Consider the following 5,914-nt stretch of genomic DNA (forward strand, 5'->3'; position numbering starts at 1 on the left):
CCAATTTTTTTTCTAGAAAGTATTCTAACTAGAAAGATATCTGGGAAAAGAAGGCCCAAAATAACCAGCTGATTCATACACACCATAAATAAATAACAACAAAGTCTTCAATTTTAATTTTCCAATCAGTACAAAATCTGAGAAGATGAATAAAAACCCGACAATCAAATGATTTTCTGACATAATTTTATAAATAGTCCAAAATCCAACATGGCTGTCAAAGGCTAGAAAATGTCAATTTTATTTAAATGCTTCTCCAATCTAACGAGTTTTTATTGGTGCAAAAATAATGTCGTTTATATATATATATATATATATATATATATATATATATATATATATATATATATATATATATATATATATATATATATATATATATATATATATATATAGTTAAACGTCAAAAACGACAATATTTTTGCACCAACCTAATAGTTGGATTTTTTTCTTGAACATCAGGCCAGTTCCTTAGACTTTAGACATTCAAGCTGTATCTTAGCACTTTCGCTGTTCCTAACAGGCAAATCTTTTGTAAAATTTGAAAAGAAATTATCTTGTCAATCTGATTAAGCCATTTATGGTGGCTTTTCGTTATGGTTCCAAGTGTTCCAATTACAATGGGAATCACCTTGGCTTCTTTACATTTTCATAGTCTAACTAATTCCCATTTCAGATCTTAATAATTTATTTTTTTCATGTTCTTTCTCTTACACCATGGAATCGAAAGGGCAGGCTATGTCAATGATTGATCAAGTTCTTTTGTTTTTCTATAGAAAAATTATGTCAGGTTTGGAGTACCAATGTCGTTTTCATGTATCGCTTCTGGTTTATGCTTATATCACTTTTCATTGTGGTTTTAATTGATAGAGTTTGCATCTAATCCAGTGAAGCACCTGAGCGACTTTTTAATATTGATGTTGAGCTAGCATTGGGTATTCTCATAATATGCGCTAATTTTTCTTCTCTTACATTACACAATCTGCCATCAGTGATTCTGCAATTTTGTTAAAAAAATACTAAAGTAATATCATTATTATTATTATTATTATTATTATTATTATTATTATTATTATTATTGTAATTGTTATTGTCAGTATTATTATTATTATTGTTTTTATTATTATGACTGTTATTATTATGATTGTTATTCTTATTATTATTGTTATTATTATTATTGTTATTATTATTATTATTATTGTTGTTGTTATTATTATTGTTATTATTATTGTTATTATCATCATTATTATACTCATTGTTATTATTATTATTATTATTGTTGTTGTTATTATTATTGTTATTATTATTATTGTTATTATTATTATTGTTATTATTATTATTGTTATTATTATTGCTATTATTATTGTAGTTATTATTATTATTACTATTGTTATTATTATTATTTTTATTATTATTAAGTTTATTATTATCATTATTATTGTAATTGTTATTGTCAGTATTATTATTATTATTATTATTATTATTATTATTATTATTATTATTGGCTCACAAAGAGCTTTCATACAGATAATCAAAGATCTCTCCATGAAAACACCCTGTAGTGTTCACTGGAAGCTGAGTGATAACAAGTCTCCCCAGATTTCCAGTACTTTCCACCTCTTTCGATAATATTTGTAAATGAATTTGCGTTACCGCAATAGCCGCTAACCATTGATTTCTCGCTGCCAGAGGCAATTGATCTCCATTGGAATGTGAATGGCAACAATCCTCCCTAAGGTCCCAGTTCTCTTCACACTTGTTCAGCGGAGGTCTGGTCAACGCTCTTTCCTCGATCTTTCTATCTTCCTTGACCCTTCTTGACTATTGGACATCACTCTTTTTTTTAAATGAAATTAGAGGATAGGGAACTTGTAGATATTCAGTTTCTTCATGTTTTACCTCTACAGCAGTTTGTCTGCCCCGCGCATGTGGCTCATGTGTATTAGTTTCCGCATTCAAGGGGTTTCCTTAATATTCCAGCTGTTTTCATTATTGTTATTTGTTGTATCTTTCCAGACATTCCTCTGATTCCAATTTCTCCCATTCTTTATCATTATCATTATCATTATTATTCACCATGAGTTTTCACAGAGGCCATCATCAAAGAATTCTCTTTGAGACCAACCTGGTGATTCCTGGAGTTTGAGTAACAAGTTTCCAGAGATTTACTCTACTGACCACCTCTTTCGAAAACCTTTGCAAATTAGTTTATCTCAATAGCCGTTTACCATTGTTTTCTCGTTGGTAACTTACAATCATACAGTTTTATTTTTTATGCAGTGTTTATTTGTGTTTTCTTTCTCTAACAGTTTCTATATATTCGGCTTGCGCATGTGTATTAGTTTCCGCATTCAAAGATGTTCCTTAATATTCCAGCAGTTTCCATTATCGTTATATGTTTATCTTCTCAGCCATCCCTCTGATTCCAATTTCTTGCAGTTTTTTTTTCAAAAGTTTTCGGGATTGTTCCAAATGCTCCTACTTTTAATGGTGTCATTTCGATTTTCTTCATCTTTTATATCCATGGGTTATGTAGAGATGGATGGTGTATAATGAGCGGAAAGATGGTGGGATCCTTCTACCGCCCCAGAAGATATCTCACTACTGATGCAATTCTCTATCTATATAAAAGCCAAGTACGTCCAAGGATGGAATACTGTTGCCATATCTGGGCAGGAGCTGCTAAAAACAGCCTATCCTGCCTTGACAGAGTAAAAAATAGATTTCGTGGCTTAGTGGGGGATGCCCTTTTCTCTACCCTGCAACCTCTCTCCCACAGAAGAGACGTTGCGAGCCTATCCTTGTTTTATCGTTATTTCCATGGCAGGTGCTCGTCTGAACTCCAATCTCTGGTCCCCCCTCGCCAATCTTTCAGGAAAAACACCCGTCTAGCTGAATCCACTGTGAAAAATTTCCCACACTCTATATCTGTGCCTAAATCAAAACGCGGATTCCATGAACAACGCTTCTTTCTTAGAACTGCACGTGTGTGGAACTCTGTTCCGTCTGCCTGCTTCCCACCTGACGACAACTTGGATGTGTTCAAGTCCAACGTTAACAAATTCCTAATGAACCGCCCCCTTAAGTAAACACTTCATCAAATCTCCACACTAACGTAATGTACTTGCAATAACCCTTATCCCTGAGTGGCTTCCGGGCCTTGATAAGTGGTGATCACTGTGTAAAAAAAAAGAAGCGTATATATGTTTGTCGTGTGTATATATATATATATATATATATGTGTGTCTGTGTGTGTGTGTCTCTGTGTGTGTGTGTGTGTGCATGCAAACACATACATACAGTATGTAAACCAAGTAAAGTATATATATATATAACTAACGGGTGTGCAAAAAACCCTAACAACCTGGTGCAAACTTATAACAAATCGTATGCAGTATTCATACTATTCTCTCTAAATATGTTTTTTTTTTACATGGAGTTCACCACTTATCAAGGCCCAATGGCCACTCGGAGATAAGGGTTATTGTGTGTACAGTAATCAAAGGGATAGTGTAGCAGTAGTATTGGAGAATTGGTAAGGTGTCATTACTTAGGGGGCGGTTCATCAGGAATTTGTTTGTATTGGACTTGAAGACATCCAGGTTGAAGTCGGGAGGGAAACAGGCAATCGGAACAGCGTTCCACAGGCGTGCAGTTCTATGTCGAAATATAACATACTAGCGAGACCTGTGGAAATTCCACAGGCGACGCATTAATATGTAATCTATTGATGTTGGCATTCTGTAGATGTTCAGTCTAAATGGAGACCCTCTGATATTATTGCAGCTTTTTTGTTAAAACTGCAAAAACTGCAAAAGTATTTATCTAAGCTTGATCGAAACCTCGGTAAAGCGCGGTCGTGAAGTACACTTAAAGATATTTTAATTCTTGTAGATTTCGTAAATATTATTATATAATTAATGTTCTATCGGGTTTTCTATGTCAAAAGAGAAAAGTATATGTCCATATGACTTGGGTAAATAAGCTTGAATCGAAACCGAAATAAAAACTTTATATATATATATATATATATATATATATATATATATATATATATATATATATATATATATATGTGTGTGTGTGTGTGTGTGTGTGTGTGTGTGTGTGTGTCTCTCTCTCTCTCTCTCTCTCTCTCTCTCTCTCTCTCTCTCTATATATATATATATATATATATATATATATATATATATATATAAGTTTAGTTCCTACAGCGAAACCGAAACTAAACTTATGAAGAATTATTGGTAAAATTATTTGTGACAAGAAATAGAAGATAACAATTAAACGACCCGGATGTAAGCGTGACACACAAAAGAACACACACGCTATCGTATTAATATATAGATAAACATGTATAAATAATATATATATATATGCATTATTTAATTAAATAAGTCCAAATGTATTGAACTTAAGCAAACGTATATTTTATATATATATATATATTTATATATATGTATACGGTTGTATATATGTGCGTTGTCTATAATGAGTCTCTATTAACTTATGAATGTTAAAAGTTAAACTATTAACTTATGAATGTTAAAAGTTAAAAATATGTGATTCGTCTAGTGTATTAGCTTCCAATCTTTCTTCCATACGCCCCTAAATTAAAGGTGATTTTTCTCTAAAAGCGACAACGCTCAGGCGTGAATTTTATTTTTAATTAAATCATTTATTCATCGCTGTGTTCCTATCAATATCAATATCAATATCAATATCAATATATATATATATATATATATATATATATATATATATATATATATATATATGAATTCAGGCTGAGATGTTCAAAAGTAGGGAATAATTAATAAAACGAGGTTGTTAGATAGTTCTCGATAACAAGAGCAAATTATTGTTTTTATTTATTCGAACAACACTTATATTTGATTGCAACAAACAGCCATCTGTTTCATGTTTCAGTCAATGAGACTTCGCCAGGCGACCCTGAACCATTCGACGCTATAGAAAAAAAAAAAAGAAAAGACTGAGCTCTTAAGAAAAAAAAAAGACTATAAAAGTTTCGAGCTTTCTAAAAAAGTAAGGATAAAAATGGAGAAGTATTTAAAACTTTTTTTAAAAATTGTTTAAAAATCACCACAGTTGAATTTAAAGTGGAGCGTATATTCCCAGAATAGTAGATTGTGTTAGTGGGTGAGGGTGGGGGGAGTAAAACTAGTCTGATAATTTTTGTGTGTCGAAAGAAGAGGTTTGCAAACGTGTTCGTTGACACAAGTCGCGTGACAGAAAAAATGAAGTAGAGAGAGAAAGAGAGAGAGAGAGAGGGAGAGAGAATGAGAGAGAGAGAGAGAGAGAGAGAGAGAGAGAGAGAGAGAGAGAGAGAGAGAGAGAGAGAGAGAGAGAGAGAGAGAGAGTTTAATAAAAATGAAAGAAAGAAAGAATATATATATATATAGTAGTTTACCAGGCCACAATATTTGCGAAAGAAAACCCGAATAAACAAGAAATATTACGTAGGCATGACTTCCTTAGATTTCAAAACCCGATACTATGACTACAAAAGTACATTCAACAATAAAAACACCGGATGAAAACAACAATACTGGGAACTCAAAGAAAGCGGACATTCGCCGGTAGTCGAATGGAAAATAATAAGACAAGCTACCACGTGTAGGGACCTAGACGACCCATGTAGATTATGCCTTCATGAAAAATTTGCTATCCTGTACTTTAAAGAACCCCAACATCTATTAAACCGTAGAAGAGAAATAGCAACCAATTGTGTTCACAAGATAAAATTTACCCTAGGATAGCGATACAAAATAGTTTTAAACCTAACAAAAACAATAGAAAATAAACAAATAAATAAATTAAATAAACATGAATATACATAAATGTATGTACACATATATATATTTATATATAAACTAACAATAAAAAAACACTA

Source organism: Euprymna scolopes, chromosome 35 (assembly GCF_053919585.1).
Source record: "Euprymna scolopes isolate OS-2025 chromosome 35, ASM5391958v1, whole genome shotgun sequence".
Lineage (NCBI taxonomy): Eukaryota > Metazoa > Mollusca > Cephalopoda > Sepiida > Sepiolidae > Euprymna > Euprymna scolopes.